This window comes from Ochotona princeps, chromosome 17 (genome assembly GCF_030435755.1).
Source record: "Ochotona princeps isolate mOchPri1 chromosome 17, mOchPri1.hap1, whole genome shotgun sequence".
NCBI classification, from domain to species: domain Eukaryota; kingdom Metazoa; phylum Chordata; class Mammalia; order Lagomorpha; family Ochotonidae; genus Ochotona; species Ochotona princeps.
Window position 1 is genome coordinate 20,349,524 of NC_080848.1, and position 19,758 is coordinate 20,369,281.

The 19,758-nt window shown below is 50.3% G+C and overlaps 1 non-coding gene across 1 annotated transcript; it reads left to right on the forward strand.

Moving 5' to 3' along the window:
- The first annotated feature begins 8,226 nt into the window (after window positions 1-8,226).
- On the forward strand, window positions 8,227-8,298 carry TRNAQ-UUG (transfer RNA glutamine (anticodon UUG)). Its single transcript has one exon. It is a non-coding gene; the product is annotated as a tRNA-Gln (tRNA).
- Window positions 8,299-19,758: the final 11,460 nt, after the last annotated feature.

The following is a 19,758-nucleotide window of genomic DNA, read 5'->3' on the forward strand; positions in this document are numbered from 1 at the left end:
GGCAGGAGGACTCCTGGTGGATGGGATGAATGTTGTGTTTTGCACACCAGCTGCTGGGTGGGGCAGTGGGGAGGATTGTTTGAATTTCAGGTGCTAGAAGGACCCATCAGGGATTACGGCCCATTAGAAATGAACCAATCACTGGTTAGAACCATGAAGACCAATGGATAGTTGTTGTTTCTATGATGCCTTACCTTTTGGGAAGCCTTGTGCACAGTGTTTCATTTTGCCTTAGCAGATCTTGTGCCAAACAACATGGTGGTGGACAGTCTCGGTCAGGAGAGTGGCTGCTGAGCCTGGGGGGGTGGGAAATAGTGCCCAAGTCAGAAGTCTCACCTCTGATGGCACTGCCATCAATATGCTTCGGCTTGCTTCAGTCCTGGGAATAAAGAAAATCGTGCATGGGAGCAGGCACTGGGTTGGGCCACTGCTTGGGATATCCGTACTCCATGTTGGAGTGCCTGGTTCAAATCGTGGCTTCTCTGGGCTTCCGAGCCAGCTTCCTGCTCGTGTGTTTGGGAGGCCATGGATAATGACTGGAGTGCTTGGATTCTTGCCACACATGAAAGACCTGCACGGCATTCCTGCCTGTTGTATGCATTTGGGGAATGAGCCAATGAACAGAAGATACCATCCTCCGTTTCTCTTTCTGTGTCATGTGACCTTTAAAATAAATTAACAAATCTCTTTTAAAAAATAAAGAATATGAAGACTGGTGCCACGATATGTAAGCTAAGCCTCTGCCTACAGTGCTAACATCCGGTATGGGTACTGTTTTTTTGTCTCGTCTGCTCCATTTCCAATCCAGCTCTCTGTTTATGTCCTGGGAAAGCAGTAGAGGATGGCTTAAGTTCTTAGAGCCCCTGCACTGTTGTGGGAGACCTAGAAGAGGCTCCTGAGCCCTGATTTTAGATCAGTCCAGGGCCCAGCATGGTAGCCTGGTAGCTAAAGTCCTCATCTTGCATGCGCCAGGATCCCATATGATCACTGGCTCCTATCCCGGCTGCTCTACTTCCCATCCAGCTCCCTGCTTGTGGCCTGGAAAAACAGTTGAGGACGGCCCAGGGCTTTGGGACCCTGCACCGGTGTAGGAGACCTGGAGGAAGCTCCTGGCTTCAGACTGGCTCAGTTCCAGCTGTTGCGGCCACTTGGGGAGTAAACCCGTGGATGGAAGATCTTTCTCTCTGTCTCTCTGTCTCTCTTTCTCTCTTCTCTCTGTAAATCAGACTTTGCAATTAAAAAAAAAAAAAAGATCAGCCCAGCCCAACTATTTTGGTCATTTTGAGAGTGAACCAGCAGATGCAAAATTTTCTCCTTCTCTTTGTAACTCTACCTTTCAAATAAAAATAAAAATAAATCTTTAGGGCCCGGCACAGTGGCCTAGTGGCTAAAGTCCTCGTTTTGCATGTGCCGGGATCCCATATGGGCACTGGTTCTAATCCCGGCAGCTCCACTTCCCATCCAACTCCCTGCTTGTGGCCTGGGAAAGCAGAGCCTTGGGACCCTGCACCCATGTGGGAGACCCGGAAGAGGTTCCTGGCTCCTGGCTTATGATTGGCACAGCACCAGCCATTGCGGTCACTTGGGGAGTGAATCATTGGACAGAAGATCTTCCTCTCTGTCTCTCCTCCTGTCTGTATATCTGACTTTACAATAAGCATACATAAATAAACCTTTAAAATAATTATGCTAGTAAAACTAGGCTATAAATGCTTACAAATCAAAATTCAAAACATCTAAAAGTAATTTTTTTTTTTTAACAAAACTCCATGAGTGAACAAACAGCAGCTATCCATTGCTCTTCACTATCCTGTCTGGGGAGTTTTCATCCTGGTGTGGTTCAGTCCAGTGACAGAGGAGGGAGGCGTGAACAAGCCCGGGGGGCTGGGGAAGGTTAGGCTGGGACTCAAGGAGACTGGTGCCATCCTGTGTCTACCCAAAGAGCTGCATTGGCATCAGACTCTCCACTCCAGAGTGCCTGGGGCCACACTGGCAGCCAGGCCAACCTGTCGAGGGAAGCAGATGGGGTCAATGCGGTCACAAGGCAGAGACAACCAGGGACGTGAGACTCCTGGGACCCACGTCACGGGTGGAAGGAGCCGGCAGTCCTGTCTTCACAGGCTCTGCTTCTCCAGAGACACCTTCCCACTAGGATGCCCCAGGGCAGGTGGGCCCCTTAAACATGCATCCTGTGAGATGTTAATACAGATTTATGAAGCATGTTTTGGCATTTAAGTGATTTGGAAAAACTATTACAGGCCGTGTCTCCCCCTTGGAAAGTCACAGATCCAGGGTGTACAGTAAAGGCCCTGAGAAGTCCTGCAGTATAGAATTCTGTGTAGGAGAGGGCGTTCAGGCTGCTGGTTAAGATGCCTGGGTTCAGTCCCTGGCTATGGCTCCTGACTCTAACTTCCCACCCTGTAGACCCTAGCACACAGTTGTGATGACTCAAGTAATCAAGTTGCCTGCCACCCGGGTGGGAAGCATGGATTGGATTTCTGGCTCCTGGCTTCAGCTAGCCCCGCCTTTATAGGTTAATAAGAGTGCTCTTTCTCCGCTTCTTTGATATATACAAATAAATAAAAAATTTAAAACAAGAAGAACTGGTGCTGTGGCATAACTGGTAAATTGTGCGCCAGTTTGAAGTTCAGCTGCACCACATACGATCCAGCTTCCTGCTAACGGCGTGGGAAGGCAGCAGGGGAGGGGTGGCCCAAGAGAGGCTGAAGAAGTTCCTGGTTCCTGACTTTAGGCTGGTCTAGCTCTGGCTGTTACAGCCACTTGGGTAGTGGATGGAAGATCTCCTTTTGTCTCTGCCTCTCTCCCTAACTGCTTTAAAAAAAAAATTAAAGGCGGGCCCGGCGGCGTGGCCTAGCAACTTAAGTTCTTGTCCTGAACGCGCCGGGATCCCATATGGGCGCCGGTTCTGATGCCAGCAGCTCCACTTCCCATCCAGCTCCCTGCTTGTGGCCTGGGAAAGCAGTCGAGGACGGCCCAAAGCCTTGGGACCCTGTACCCACGTGGGAGACCCGGAAAGAAGTTCATAGATCCTGGCTTCAGATCAGCACAGCTCTGGTCATTGTGGCCACTTTGGGAGTGAATCTTCGGATGGAAGATCTTCCTCTCTGTCTATACTCCTGTCTGTTTATCTGACTTTGCAATAAAAATAAATAAATCACACACACAAAAAAATAAGACCCAATACTATATAAACACTGATTACATAGTTGCTCCAGTGAATTGCTTGGGGAGCAATGATGAAGGATGCCAACATCCTGGCCCTGACTACACACTACACTGCAGCAATATTTTTGATCTGTGGTTGGTTAAATCCACAAATGTGAGACTCTGAGACACACAGAAAACCAACTATATGCAACTTCCTTCTTCAACAAAGTCTTGCCATGGAAGAAACTCCACTGCACTAAATCAAAGAACCTAGGGATGAGATGCAGCTACTTTTGAAGCTGGCAGAAGCTCCTCATCTCTTGCAGACTTACTTGTATGTTTTTCTTTTTTGTTTGTTTGATTAGGAGCTGGATGGAAAACAGGGCTGCCGGAATTAGAACCAGCGCACATAGGGGATCCTGGCATGTGCAAGGCAAGGACTTTAGCCCCTAGGCTACTGCGCAAGGCCCCACAGGCATACTTATAAAAAGGAACTCCCAAGCCAGGCCCTAGAAAGTGCTTTGAGTAATATTTTTTTTAAATAAATCTTTTTATTTTTTTAAGACTTATTTATTTTTATTGAAAAGTCAGATATACAGAGAGGAGGAGAGACAGAGAGGAAGATCTTCTGTCCGATGATTCACTCCCCAAGTGAGCGCAACGGCCGGTGCTGTGCTGATCTGGAGCCAGGAACCAAGAACTTAAGGCTTTCCCAGGCCCCAAGCAGGGAGCTGGATGGGAAGTGGAGCTGCGGGGATAGGAAACAGTGCCCATATGGGATCCCAGCACATTCAGGGCGAAGACTTTAGCCACTAGGCCACGCTGCCGGGCCCAAGTAATATTGATTAGACATAAGGAGCCAGTCTTGTTCTTGTAAAAGACCTCATCCTCGATGTTTTAGGTTTACTGGGTCATATAAAGTCTGTCACCTGTTCTTTGTAAAGTATAACTGGGGCAGGTAAGTGAAGCTGTCTCCTTCCCACCCTCCCACTCCCAGCTTGGGATGCTGGCCTCTGATCTCTGATCTAGGGGTGCCTGGTTGGAGCCCCAGCAGCCCTGCGCGTCTCTTCCTGCTCTCTGTTAATGAGCCTGGGAGGTAGCAGATGGTGGCCCAAATGCCTGGCCTCCTGCCACCCAAGTGGGGCACTTTTCAGACTCAGCCTGCCTCAGCCCAGGCTGTTGTGGGCATTTGGGGAATGGACCAGTAATTTCAGAGCTCCCCCTTGCCCCCTTTATACCCATCATTCTACCTCTAAGTAAGAAACTAAAATACAGCTCTAGTGAAATTGAAAGCTCGTGGGGCCATCGCAAAGCAAGCCACAGCTGCATGTGGCCCATGAGCTATTGCTGGCTGTGTTAAATTAGAGCTGTTTTTAGAGTGCAAATTATGGGGAAAGTCTTGCTTATAAAACCATAATTAGTAAGTTTCCTGAAATGAGCACAAGAAAATTAAGTTGTGTGGGATAAATACAGGATAATTTATAAATTGCATGTCATACATACATATTTGTTCTCACTCATGCAAATATCAACAAACAGATCAACTCAACCAGATATACACAATGTTAATTAAGTTCCATTGCATTTACATGTTGTTTACTTTTAATCATAAAAACCACTGCATTGGCACCAGCACTGTGATACAGCCAACAAAGCTGCTGCCTACAGCACAGGCATCCCATGCCTGCTGGTTCAAATCCCAGATGCTCCAGTTCCAATACAGCTCACTGCTAATGGCCTGAAAAAGCAGTGGAGGATGGACCAAGTCTTTGGGACCCTTCACTCATGTGGGAAACCCAGAAGAAGCTCCTGTGGCTTCAGATCAGCTTAGCTCTGGTTGTTGTAGCCATTTGAAGAGTGAACCAATGCATGAAAGATCTCTCTTTCTCTGTCTCTGTATCTTCTTCTCTCTCTGTAACTCTACCTTTCCAATAAAAGTCAATAAATCTTTACCTAAAGAACCCATTCCTTTACGTATTTTAAATATGTCCTACAGGGCCCAGCACAATAGCTTAGCCCGGCGCAATAGCACGTGTCCGGATCCCATATGGGCGCTGGTTCTAATCCTGGCAGCCCTGCTTCCCATCCAGTTCCCTGCCTGTGGCCTGGGAAAGCAGTCGAGGACGGCCCAAAGTCCTGAGACCCTGCACTCACGTGGAGACCCGGAAGAAGCTCCTGGCTCCTGGCTTTGGATTGGCTCAGCTCCAACCATTGCAGCCACTTGGGGGAGTGAACCATTGGATGGAAGCTCTTCCTCTCTGTCTCTTCTCCTCTCTGTATATCTGACTTAACAATAAAAGTAAATAAATCTTAAAAAAAAAAAAAAAGCCTGGGGGTCTTGTGGTGTGCATGCCTGAGGATTGAGTCCCCACCTGCAGGGCCAGCATGCCCTACTGATGCCAGGTGGAATCCTGGCTGCTCCATTTCCAATCCAGCTTCCTGCTAACACGCCTGGGAGAGCAGTGGAAAATTACACAAGTGTGTGAGTCCCTGCACCAACATGGGAGACAAGGAAGAAGCTCCAGGCTCCTGGCTTCAGCCTGGCCCAGCCCTGGCTGTTGCAGCCATCTGGGGAATGAACCAAAGGATGGAAGATCTTTCTCTCTGTGTGTCCTTCTCTCTGTAACTCCTCCCTGCAACTAAAGAATTCAAATCTCAGGGGGAAAAAAAAAACCTATGGGAAATGTAATGAAAAGCTAATGCTTTGGGACCAAAATTTTTAAAAGCATATAAAGACCCTTCACAAAAGCCTTGGGAAATGTATCTTATGAAAAAAAAATACAGTCTTTATTTTTTTTTTTACAACAAACAAATTTACATTTATTTTGTCCCACATGAACTGAAGTATCTGGAATCTATCTCCAATGCACGGTGAAAGGTTATAAGTATGGCCCTTTAGTACCTGTACAGAAGCTTTTGAGAAGGTAATGTCTTGACATTCACTGAACCTGTGTAAGACACGGGAAAGCTCACATCACAGACAAGGGAGTCACTCCATCCCAGCCCCAGTCAGCAAATATCTTCACCCTGTGGCAGGTGCTTCAAGGAGATGGATTTGTTCCACAGAACGGAAACCCTTTGATGCTTCTTGTTCTTTTCTTCCAGGATTTATTTTATTGAAAAAGCAGATCAGATTAATGGAGAGAAGGAGAGACAGAAAGATCTTCCACCTGCTGGTTCACTCCCCAGGTGGCTGCAATGGCCAGAGCTGAATTGATCCAAAGCCAGAAGCCAGGGGTGTTTTACAGGTCTCTCACATGGTGCAGGCCTTAAGGCTTTGGGCTGTTCTCGACTGCTTTCCCAGGCCACAAGCAGGGACTGAATGGGAAGCGGAGCAGCTGGGATACAAACCAGCACCCACAAGGGATCCTGGCATTCGCAAGATGAGGATTTAGCCACTGAGCCATCGTGCTGGGGCCTATAATTTTCTTTTGAAGCAACTGGGTCTCTCTCCTTTCCATCCTTTATTCATTAGAAGGGGAGAGTTACAGAAACAGACCGACATAGACATCTTGTAATTAACAAAGGCCAGGGCTGCATCAGACAGATATTGAAGTGATACAGGAAAACCGAAAGGCCCTTATAAATGTGCTTTCCGGCAACAACTGTCACCAATGGAACTTTTTCCTTCAGATTCTTGACTGTGTTCATGGGAAAGAGCTTGGTGCATTAACAAAGGGATATCAGAATGCAGAGAAGGGCTGAGAGAGCAAACAGGAAATCCGTCAAGAACAGGGGAGTGGAGGGGCCGCACCTCGGCACTGCCATGGAGTTGCCCCAATCCCATTTCCTGGGTTAGGGCACCCCCTCCCTCACTGCTTCCTGTTCTGCTCCTGTCCGGATGTTGTAGGCACTGGGAAATACAGGTAGAGAGATCCATCTCTCCAAGTCTCTGCCTTTCCAATACAAAGGAGGGAAAAAGAAGAAGAACCCAAGGAAAGGAGGTAGCTGGTACCCTAGTCAAGTTGAGACCCTGCGCCCCTGGTTAGGGTTGTGGCCCTCCTGCTGTGTCTGAACACTGCCAGGCTGCCCTTTAGGTCCCGGAGATGTTGGACTTGAAGCAGTTCTACGCTGGGACCCATCCAAGGACACGCACTGCCACCCTGGCTGCAGACGGCCAGGGAAGGAGGACACAGAGCAGCCAGGCCCCAGGACCTGGGCCACTCAAGAAAGGCGATGTGCTTTGGCAGGTGTCTGGGCCGCCTTTGGAGAGCTTTTCTGTTAGTGTGCAGGTGGGATTCTAGTGTGTGCGCTCACCGGTCAGCACATTGTCCTTTTGTTGAGGCCTGCATATTTTCCCATGTCAGTCCAATAACGGAATCCCCAGACACTCGGTATTTATTGCATGGACAGTTTCATTATGGGACCACCTTTCACTTGGTGACTTTTATCTCCCAGTCCTCACCATTGCGAGCACCAGCTTGGGACAGATCTTTTGGCAAAGTTCCCTAAGTGAAGGTTCTAGACAAACGGCCAGGGTAAGCACGGAGTGTGAATGTGGGAAATGCAGGGAGGGATCTGTTAGACTCATCCCATGGCTTCACAGTAGGTGTGGGTGGGTCTGCAAGCATCCCCGAGACCGCCCCACCACCGGCCTTTGGAAGCACGAGGGCTCCACCCCCGGGGGCGCGCCGGGCGCGGACCTGCCGACCTCTGCCCGCGTGCACGCCCGGGTCGACCTCTCCCCACGTGCACGCCCGGGTCGACCTCTCCCCACGTGCACGCCCGGACGCTCGGAGCCCCGGCGGGCGGCAGACCCCGAGCCTGCGGCCGGCTCTCTCCGGACCGCGGCCGGGCCTCGCGGCGCCAGGTCACTCCGACTTCCCGGGGCGCGACCCCGACTGCCGCAGGAGTGCAGGAAGCGCCGCCGGAAGAGAAGGCAGCCCAGGGACTGGAACGTCTGGAGCGCGTGGCTCCGTTTCCTGCCGCCGACCCCAGCGGCCCCGGTTCCGAGAGCCGCAGGCTCAGGAGCGCCGACTGGACGCCCTACGGCGATCTCCAGTCGGCCCAGCGCGCCACGTGGCTTGAGGAAGCTCCCGAGTGCTCTAGCAGCCGGCAGGTCCCATGGTGTAATGGTTAGCACTCTGGACTTTGAATCCAGCGATCCGAGTTCAAATCTCGGTGGGACCTCTTCAGACTTTTTGGCCTTAACAAGTCTCTGTTTTGGGAACCGTGGGCGGAAACTTCTACCTCAGGCAGAATCCGTGGCCGACTGACCTGAACCACCGCGGCTGAGCATCCCTCGCCAGCCGTCTCTCAGGAGGCTTTCCTTTCACAGGCACACTGAGGCGCAAAGTGCGCAAGCGCAAGACGAGCGGAAAAAGAAAAGTGACGGCAGAGTGAACCTTACCTTTTTTTTTTCTTCCCCTGGAGGGAAACAGCCGAAACCACCCGAAGTTGCTGCTCCGGGCGGGGCACCTGAAAACTACCGAGACTCCCTTTCCTATTGGCTACGGAGCGGAGCGCGCTACGTGACTGCTCTGTGAGCCCGCGAATGAAGTGGTTCGGCGGAACCGAGGGGCGGGAGAACGGCCTTTGCGGGACCCCGATTGGTCACGAGCAAACACTGGGCTGGGGTTTCCGAAGAGCGAGCGCGTAGGCGTGTCGGGCAGTCGGGGAGGTCGTGGTTCTTGTCCCGGGCCGGGGTCCGCTGTATCTTTCCTCTGGCCTCGTAGCGAAGGCCTCGGGTCTCGGGGGCGTCCCCTCCGCTCCACGACCTCTCGCCCGTGGTGGACCTCTTCTCTCGGGCCACGGGGCGTTCTCCAAGGTCCCCGCCCCCGTGCGGGCAGCTCTGTCCAAGGTCCGTGTCTGGGGTGCTGCCCCGGCGGCGCGGGGCGAGCTTGTGTTCTTGGATGGCGTCTGGGCCCCAGGAAGCGTTTGTGGTCTCGTCACAGGCGGACTGTCCCCTTGGGGGGATGGTGTGCTGCGGCGCCTTGGAAGCCCAGAGTGGCCGGGCAGCCCTCCTGCCGCCCGCCCCATGCAGGTCCTGCGAGTCTCAGAGTCTGAGCGGGTTGGTGTGTTTGGGTTCCCAGGAGGTGGGAGAACTCGCTCCAGCGGGGATGCACCTATTAGCATCAGGGCTAAACTGGAGTTTGGTGTTGGGCCAGCATGCAGCCCCAGGCCTGCTGGGACCATTGGGACCACAGGGTGGTGTTGAGGGGTGGGGGGCGGTGAGTGGTGGTATCAACCGACATTTCAATTGCACCCAAATGGGGGGAAAAAAAGATCATGGGCTAATCACAATCAACGGATTCCTTCTCAAGCAGAAACAAGCGTATAGAGGTAGCCGGATCAAGTCCCAGCAGCTCGACTTCCCTTCCCGCTTCTGCTAATGCACCTACGAAGGCAGCAGAAGATGGCCCAAGTGCTTGGGCCCTTGCACCTATATGGAAGGCGTGGAAAAAACCCCTGGCTTAGGCCCGGCAGCGTGGCCTAGCGGCTAAAGCCCTCACCTTGAACGCACTGGGATTTCATGAAGGCGCTGGTTCTAATTGTAGCCCTACTTCTCATCCAGCTGCCTGCTTGTGGCCTGGGAAAGCAGTCGAGGACGGCCCAAGGCCTTGGGATCCTGCACCCCGCTCCAGGAAGATCTTAAAAACAATACAAAACTCCTGACTTCTGGCTAACGCTTCTGTCTCTCCATTTCTGTGTAACTCTTTCAAACAAATAAGATGTATCTTTTTTTAAAGATATATTTATTTTTAATTTCAAAGTCAGATATACAGAGAGGAAGATCTCCCGTCCAATGATTCACTCCCCAAGTGACTGCAACGGCCAGTGCTGCGCCGATCCGAAGCCGGAAGCCAGGAACTTCCTCCAGGTCTCCCACGCCGTGGGTGCAGGGTCCCAATGCATTGGGCGGTCCTCGACTGCTTTCCCAGGCCACAAGCAGGGAGCTGGATGGGAAGTGGAGCTGCCGGGATTAGAACCGGCACCCATATGGGATCCCGGGGCTTTCAAGGCGAGGACTTTAGCCGCTAGGCCACGCTGCCGGACCCAAGATGTATCTTAAAACATATTCATTAAAAAATATATACACATATATATATTCAGAAGTCAAACGGCAAGAAGAGGTGACGGTGGGTTGCAGAGGGTTCTGTCTTTGAAGGTTTCCCTGAAGCGGCCGCCGGGAGAACATGGTGGTACCGAAGGTGACTGCTGCCTAGAGTTACAGCATTGAGGGGCTGTAGGCTGCAGCTGCGCAGGTTGCAGGTGGTGGATCTGGTGTTGATGTGGCCAGTGCTAAGAACATGCTTACAGACCTGGTTCCCTACCTGCTTATGCCCTTGCTGCAGACCTACAGAACAAACTTGGACTTTAAAAAAATTTTTTTATTTATTTACCTTTTTTTATTGGAAAAGTGGATATACAGAGAGAAAGAGAGACTGAAAAACCTTCCGTCCAATGTTTCACTCCACAAAAGGCCAGAACGGCTGGAACTGAGCTGATCCAAAGCCAGGAGCTTCTTCTGGGTCTCCCATGGTTGTGCAGGGTCCCAAGGCTTTGGGCCGTCCTCGACTGCTTTCCCAGGCCACAAGCTGGATGGGGAGTGGAACAGCTGGACACAAACTGGCACCCATATGGATTCCAGTACTTCGAGGTGGAGGATTAGTCAATTGAGCCATCACAGTAGGCCCAGAAAAAAATATTTTAAAGGAAGATTGTTTTAAAGATTTATTTATTTATATCTATATTTAAATATGTATTTATTTGCTTATTTAAAAACACTTACTTTTATTGCAAAGTCAGAGACAGAGAGGAAGATCTTCCATCTGATGATTCACTCCCCAGGTGAGCCGCAATGGGCCGGTGCTGTGCCGATCCGAAGCCAGGAGCCAGGAACTTCTTCCAGGTCTCCCACATGGGTGCAGGGTCCCAAGGCTTTGGTCTGTTCTCAACTGCTTTCCCAGGCCACAAGCAGGGAGCTGGATGGGAAGCAGAGTTGCCAGGATTAGAACCGGTGCCCATATTGGATCCTGGCGCATTCAAGGTGAGAACTTTAACCACTAGGCTACTGCGCCAGGGCCAAAAATGTATTTATTTTTATTGGAAAGTCAGATATAGAGAGAAGGAGAGACAGATCTTCCATCCACTGGTTCCCTCCCCAGGTGGCTGCAGCAGCCGGAGCTGAGCCAATCTGAAACCAGGAGCCAGGAGCCTCTTTCAGGTCTCCCAAACAGGTGCAGGGTCCAAAGGCTTTGGGCTGTCCTCAACTGCTTTCCCAGGCCACAAGCAGGGAGCTGGATGGAAAGTGGAGCACCCAGGATATGAACCAGTACCCATATGAGATCCTGGCACGTGCAAGGCGAGGACCTTAGCCACTGGACTGCCACGCTGGGCCTGAAGATTTAATTTTATTTGAAAGGCAGAGTTACAGAGAGAGAGAAGTTCTATCTGCTGGGTCATCCCCCAGATATTAGTGATGGGAAGCCAGGGGCTTCATCTGGGTCTCCCGTATGGGTTCAGGGGCCTTATGGCTTGAGCCATCTTCTGTTTTCCCAAGCATGTTAGCAGAAAGCTGGATTTTAAGTGGAGTAACTGGAATGTCGATGTTCCATGCTGCAGGTTAGCGTGCTTTTCCACCTCAGCACATTTCTTCCATCCCATGTGGGATCCAGCACCTCAGGCAACAGCTTTATGTGTTATGCCGCAGTATTGGCCACAGATGAAATATTTTATTAAAAAAAATACTCGAGGGCCCAGTGGCGTGGCCTAGTGGCTAAAGTCCTCACCTTGAACTCCCCGGGATCCCATATGGGCGTCAGTTCTGATCCCGGCTGCTCCTCTTGGGGAGTGAATCATCAGATGGAAGATCTTCCTCTCTGTTTCTCCTCCTCTCTGTATTTCTGACTTTCCAATAAAAAAATAAATAAATCTGTTAAAAAATAAATAAATAAATAAATACTGAGCTTGTCCTGGCACAGTGGCCTGATGGCTAAAGTCCTTGCCTTGAACGCCCCGGGATCCCATATGGGCGCCGGTTCTAATCCCAGCTGCTCCACTTCCGCTCTACCTCCCTGCTTGTGGCCTGGGAAAGCAGTCCAGGATGGCCCAAGGACTTGGGACCCTGCAATCTTTTTTTTTTTAAAAAGATTTATTGATTTTATTGCAAAGTCAGATATACATAGAGGAGGAGACACAGAGAGGAAGATCTTCCATCCGATGATTCACTCCCCAAGTGAGCTGCAACGGCCGGTGCGCGCCAATCCTATGCCGGGAACCTGGAACTTCTTCCAGGTCTCCCACGCGGGTGCAGGGTCCCAATGCATTGGGCCGTCCTCTCCTGCTTTCCTAGGCCACAAGCAGGGAGCTGGATGAGAAGTGGAGCTGCCGGGATTAGAACCGTATGGGATCCCGGGGCGTTCAAGGCCACGCTCCTGGGCCCGGGACCCTGCAATCTTGCAAGAGACCAGGAAGAGGCTTCTGGCTCCTGGCTTCAGATCAGCACAGCTACAGCCGTTGCGGCAGCTTGGGGAGTAAATCATCGGACAGAAGATCTTCCTCTCTGTCTCTTCTCCTTTGTATATATCTGACTACAATAAAAATAAATAAATCTTAAAAGAATGTTGAGCTAACATTTGGTGTATTGGGTTAAGCCACCACCTGAGACGTTGGCTTCTCAGGTAAGTTCCAGTTCAAATTCGTTGCTAATGCAACTGGATAGGTGACAGAAGATGGCCGACGTCCCCAGGCCCCTGCCATCCATGGGGAGAGACCCAGACGGGAGTCCAGGCTCATGGCTTTGGCCTGGCCCAGTCCTGGTTGTCCTGTTGTTCTGGCCAGTTGGCAAGTGAACCAGCAGATGGAAGCTTTCCTCTTCCCTCTCTGAGCCTCTTCCTCTCTAAGTCTGCCTTTTAAATAATCTTTGATTTAAAAAGCAATAAAAATATCATCTGTTAAGACATCTGCCAGAAGGCGCATGCCATCATTTGCCTTGGGTGATGCATTTTATAGCCAGAGGTAGTTTCTTGTGTGGATCTCACGGTCAGCCTAGGAAACGGCTTTACTCCATTATTTGTAGAAGTGGTAAAAGTTGTGAAAGTTTTTCATTGTAACAGTGGTCTCAATATTTAGCTTGTCTTCATTATAACAGCACAGTGTCATTCCAGCAGGCTGGAGAATACAGTGACGCTTTGGTCCATGCACTCCATTAGGGGGCCTTTTTCTGCCCCATACGAAAGAAAAACCGTACAGATGAAATTTGTAGATGGGATGGTTGTTATGTGTGCTCATGTAGGGTCTTTTCTGATTTAGTGAGATTGGGGGATACCTCAAGAATGGCTTGGTCTATTACAGCAACCAGGGAGTTAGTTCACTCACCAAATATAGTTCCAGTCCTGCTCAGGGGCTCTGAGTACAAATGGTTCTGATTTGCTTGCGCCCTGAAATGCTCCCTGTTGGGCCATCAGACCAGGCCTGCAGAATGAAGCGGACCCTTTATTCACAATAAACTGAATAATAACAAGGACATATTTTTTTCATATTATATTTTATTTCTTGACATCGAGTGTGAGCATGATAAAATGGCTTGGTGAAAGTAATAAAGCTAGTGCAGTCACACACAAAATAGTACTGGGTGACAGAAGGCAGACACAAAAGGATAAATAATGTATGATTTCATTTCTGTAAAGTTCCTAAAGAGGTGAAGTAAAAACCATTGCGTGTCGTTTGGAGCGGCAACTTAGTTGGTAAAACTATTGTCCAGCAAGGCGAGGACGGAATGACTGCTCTCCGGTGATCCTTGCCACAGCACAACAAGGAAAGCCTGATTCAGGACCACGGAGGAGGTACAGGGGCTGGGCTCTGGGGGATCTTGCCACTGGAGAGATCGGGCCTAACTGAATATGGCATGGATAAGGGGACACTTGCAGCCAAGCAACGGGGCAGAGAGAACAGCACCTGGGACATCACGGACAATGAGGGGTCTGAGCAGATATGAAGGGCCCTTTGATAAAACTGCACTTAAAAAAAAAAAGGTACTATTGTGTTAAAGGTGAAGTTACAGAGAGGAATTCCAGCTTCCAATTGCTGGTTCATTCCCCAAATGGCCACAAGGGTCAGAGCTGGGCCAAACTGAAGCTTTATCCTGGTCTCCCACGTGGGTTCAGGGACCCAGGAGCTTGGGCCATCTCCCACTGATTTCCCAAGTGTATTAGGAGGGTGCTGGATTGGAAGCAGAGCAGCCGGGATACCAGCTGACACCCATAAGGGGTGCTGGCACTGCAGATAGCGGCCAACCTGCAGTGCCATAACACCAGTCCTCCTAAAACCAGATTTTTACAAGGAGGTGCACATATGAGCTTAGGAGAGAATTCGGAAATGTGACTAAAGCAAGGCTAAGACAAGACTCTGTCACCATGTGAGTGAGGCCACCAAATGCTGCGGGGATGGGAGGGCCACAGTGGGACAGGGCCTGCCACAGTCCTCTGTGGGCATCGGCAATGTTCTGTGGTACCGATTACATAGATGTGTGCTTTACAAAAAGCAAGTTACAATGCAGGCTTATGGGGCTGGCACTGTGGCATAGTGGGTAAGCCTGGCATCCCATAGGAACAGCTGCCTTCTGGAGTCCTGGCTGTTCCACTTCTGATTCAGTTCTCCGCTAATATGCCTGGGAAAGCAGTAGAAAATAGCGCAAGTATTTGGGCCCCTTCTACCCCGTGGGAGACCTGGAAGAAGCTGTTTTGGGGGGGTCAGCGCTGTGGCTCAACTGGCTAATCCTCCACCCTGTGGTGCCATCAGCTTACATGAGCATCAGTTTGTGTTCCAGCTGCTCCACTTCAATCCAGCTTCCTGCCTGTGACCTGGGGAAGCAGCAGAGGACGGCCCAAGGCCTTGGGACCCTGCATGGTGTGAAAAACCCCGAAGAAGCTCCTGGCTCCTGGCTTCAGATTGGCTCAGCTCTGGCTGATGCAGCCATTTAGGGAGTGAATTAGCAAATGGAAGACCTTCTCTATCTCTCCATCACTCTGTAAATCTACTTTTCAAGCAAAAATAATAAATAAATAAATAAAAACGGATCTGTTTTTTTTTTTTTTTAACCTGTTGGCTCTTTGCTTTAACCTGATTGGTGAGGGCATCTGTGTATTGAACCAGCAGATGCAAGATCTCTCTCCCTGTCCCACCCCTCGTCCCTTCTCTCTCTCCTCCTCTTTCTATAAAGCTGACTTTTAAATAAATAAATAAATGAATCCTTACTAAAAAGGGGGGCACACTTGGGGGTTGGCATGGTGGTTTAACAGTGAACGGAGAGAGAGATCTTCCCTCCACAGGTCTGTCCCCGTGTTCACAATATCTGAGGTTGGGACAAACCAAAGCCAGAAACCAGGAACATCCGGGCCATCTTTTGCTGCCTTCCAAGGCACGTTAACAGGCAGCTGACTTGGAAGGGGAGCAGTTGGGACTCGAACCAGTGCTCTGAAATGGGATGAGGGATGAGGGAGTTCCATACAGCAGGTTAGCCTGTTACACAACACTCACCCCGTCGTCGTCTTTTTTTTGTCTGCCAATGCCTAGTCTGGGTTGCAGCAGCGGTACAGAAGGAGAACTTACAGAGGGAAGTTAATTGAGAGCCGTTTTCTAAGGACCTGAGTTGGCCATCAACACAACAGGCTGGAAAGATCCTGGGTTTCTGCCCCCCAGGTGCCTTCAAGGCAGGGGAGAAGTGAGGGGAGCGGCACAGGGATAGTATTGAGACTTTCTGCTGCTGGTGGGGGAGTGCGTGGAGGTCTCCACTCTCAGAGGGAGATGCATTTGCTCCGAAGGTGCCGGTGTCCTGTGCGTGGCTTGGTTCTGCTGCAAACACTTACTCCCAGCTCAGGACTTCACTCACCATGGCCTTCATCATTTAGCAGTGGCTTTCACCATTTCCTGTTGACTCATTTGTTCCAAGACCCTCAGTGTGATATTTTACATCCCCAAATAGTTTGCACACACATGTACACATGCAAACCTGCAACAATAGTTTAACAATATACGTGTAGACGTGTATTATTGATATTTTCCATGTATTTCATTTCATAAAAGTTGTTACCCACCCAAAATTGTGGTCCCACTTCCTGGTGAGTTCTAAAACACGTCCCACAGGAACTGTCACACCAAGTCATTTGTTATCAGGAAATAAAACATGGGAAATCACTTCCATAGCTGGGAAATCATATCCACAGTGTTGACTCCCTGCGCAAGGGGAAATGATACTTTTTAGCCTAGAGGGAAATGAATATGCAAGAGCAGGCTTTTTTTTGTCTCTGGCCCATAGACGTGCATCAGTGAACGCAAACACAGTTCAGAGCATGCCCCAACATAACCTGCATGCTGTGGTCATAAGACTGCTGCGGCAGAAGCCTCAGACTTACAGCGAAGCAGCGGGTGACACTCTTGTTGGCAACACCCGCATCGCCATGTACCCCGAGTAGAGCGGAGGGACTAGGGTTACAAAAAAGACAACACGCAGTGGGTCATTCTTGTAAAGAGAATGCCATTTATTTGAGGTTAGCCTGCCTCTTTTATAGTCTGCCTAGTTCCTTCCAGTATTATCCCAATGCTCAAGCAACTCCTAAGCTCCCCCAAGGGCATCTTAAAAAGGGGGGAAGCAGGGAAGAGGGAACTTGCGGTCAAGCCAGGGGCTAAATGTATCAGGCCAAGATTGCCCATCCTGTTACCCCTAGAGAAACAAGCTAAGCTGTGGAGTTAACCCTTGGGAGACCGGGGCCTACAACTCTCAGTTCCATCTCTACAGATGCAAAATCTGCAGAACAATGTTGGAGACCACCAAGGGTGTTAAGGTCGTGCAATAGAAATGAGTCACAATAAAGACTTTTGGCCTGCTGGGAGCATGCATTGGTGACAGTCACAACCTGCAAACTTATTGTGGCTCATAGCTATCTCTGTCGTCCTTCTCCTAACTCCAGCTCTTTGACGGCTTCCTTTCCTTCCAGCAGTCTGAGCAGTCCTTTCTCATCACCCTGGAAATGGCATTCTCCAGGTTAGCACCTGCAGTACACAACCTCTGCCGATGGCCGCCAGCAGAGGGCAGTGTGCTAGCATATGGGTCCCGCAGCCCTGGCTCTCACTGCTGGTCTTCCATGTGCTGGCCTCACCGGGTTACCCACCGGTCTCTCATATTTATTGTGCGTGAACTCCTGTGCTCCTAGCACGTGCCCAGTGCATATTTGACCCCTAAAGGTTGGAACACACTATTATTTAACGTCCTTTATTGTGCTTTTGTGGGGTTCTGCAGAGTGAACAAGTAGACAATAGATGTCTGTGTCTCAATACTTTTCAACACAAGAGAGAGAAAAAGGAAAAAAGAATTTTATTTAAAGATGCATTTTTATTTGAAAGGTAAATTTTACAGAGAAAAGGAGAGACCAGATGAGAAAGATCTTCCATTCGCTAGTAAACTCTCCAAATGGCCACAACAGCTGGAGCTGAGCTGATCTGAAGTCAGGAGCCAGGAGCCTCCTGGGGTCTCCCACGCAGATGCAGGTTTCCAAGGACTTGAGCTGTCCTTCGCTACCATCCCCTGCAACAAACAGGGAGCTAGATGGGAAGTGGAGTAGCTCGGGGATCCCCTATGGGAGGATTAGCCCTTTGACCACTGTGTCAGCCTCCCCTACATATTTTTTTTAAAGAATTATTTATTTTGGGGGGGCCCGGCGGCGTGGCCTAGCGGCTAAAGTCCTCGCCTTGAACGCGCCAGGATCCAATATGGGCACCGGTTCTAATCCCGGCAGCTCCACTTCCTATCCAGCTCCCTGCTTGTGGCCTGGGAAAGCAGTCGAGGACGGCCCAAGGCATTGGGACCCTGCATCCTGGTTCCCTGCTTCGGATCAGCGCAGCATCAGCCATTGCGGTCACTTGGGGAGTGAATCATTGGACGGAAGATCTTCCTGTCTATATATCTGACTTTGTAATAAAAATAAATAAATCTTTATAAAAAGAATTATTTATTTTTGGGGGGGCAGTCAGATTTACAGAGAGAAGAAGAGACAGAAAGAGCTTCCATTTGCTGGCTCACTTCCCAAATGGCTGAGCTGATCTGAAGCCAGGAGCTCTTCCAGGTCTCCCATAGAGTGCAGGGTCCCAAGGCTTTGGGCCGTCCTCTACTGCTTTCCCAGGCCACAAGCAGGGAGCTGGAAGGGAAGTCGAGCAGCCGAGGTACAAACCGGCATTTATACAGGATCCCAGCACTTGCAGGAAAAGGACTTTAGCCACTAGGCTACCTCACCACCTCCCAATATTTTTAAAAACAGAAATATTAATAAACCGATGACTAATGTTCACAGCAAGTGAAAAGTTAGCTTTGCAGTAAATGTGGATATCAATATAAATGAAACCCAACCGGATCGAAAAAGACATCCAAGCAAAAGCTCTAAATTCACTGTGTGTTGCCATTGGTATGAGAAGAGGGGAAGGTTAGGGTACTGGCTTGCGTGGGCGTGCAAGGCCAGTGGGAGCATCCATGAGAAACTAGAAGCATGGGTTCCTCCCAGGCTGGGATCAGGGGGGCGGGAAACAGGGACAGGGACTGCTGGCTTAGTCTCTCATACACCTCTTGAACTTTAATCTACCTAATTATTTACTCAGCCACAAGGTCTCAGGGACTGAGCGATGCTTAACCTATCTATGACTTACTAGAGGAATTAACTAGGTAATAAGGCTTTCCTCAGCCCCACGTGAACCAGTCAAAGCATTTAAAAGAAGCTTCAACGCCTGGGGTGGGTGGCAGGCAGGGCCCATTGGTGTTCTCAGTATCCTGGAGTCCTGAGTTGGTCTTATAGGGAGTAGAGAAACAAGAAGGGGTACAAGGAGCTGGCACGGTGCATAGCACATTAAGCTGCCTCCTGTGACGCCCCAACATCTCAGATCTGAGGGCTGGAGGAGTCCCAGCTACTCTGCGTCTGATCTAGCTTCCTGATAATGTCCATCCAGGAGGCAGCGGATGATGGCTCCAGAGCTGGAGTCCCTCCTACTTACATGAAAGACCTAGATGAATAAGATTGGGGGGTGGGGGGGGCAGGGATAAAACTGCCTGGGATTGTATGGCTGGGGCCAGCAGGACCAACTAGGGCTGGGGACACAGGGAGGCAACACCTCCCTGCAGCAGCTGCTTCTCACCTCGGCTCTCCTGGCTTCCTGCTCCTGCTCCCTTGCCTCTGAAGTTGCAGGGATGAGTTACCCCTTCCCCTAATTCCCTGCTGTAATAAAGGAGCAGGGGCTGGCGGGGAGGGTGAGGAGAGGGGACAGGATGGTACCCCAGGGCCATCCGGCAGCTACTTCAGAGTACCTCCCTGCTTCTCACCACCTCAACTTTTCACCCTCAGAAATGGGGACGGGAGCTGCCAGGGAGATCCTGCAACTTGACCCCCATTTTCAACACTGCCCCTTGGTGAGCATTCTGCTTCCTCTCTCAGGTCCTGTCCTTGTGTCCTGACACCAGGCTGGCCATATACTAAGTGAATTATTCAGCATTTCATGACAAGGGACATCAGAGCTACTAACACCAACCACAGGCCCCACGAGATGGCTTTGGTCCAGCTCAGCGCTGGCATTGCGGCTCTTTGGGGAGTCAGTCAGTGGACGGAAGAT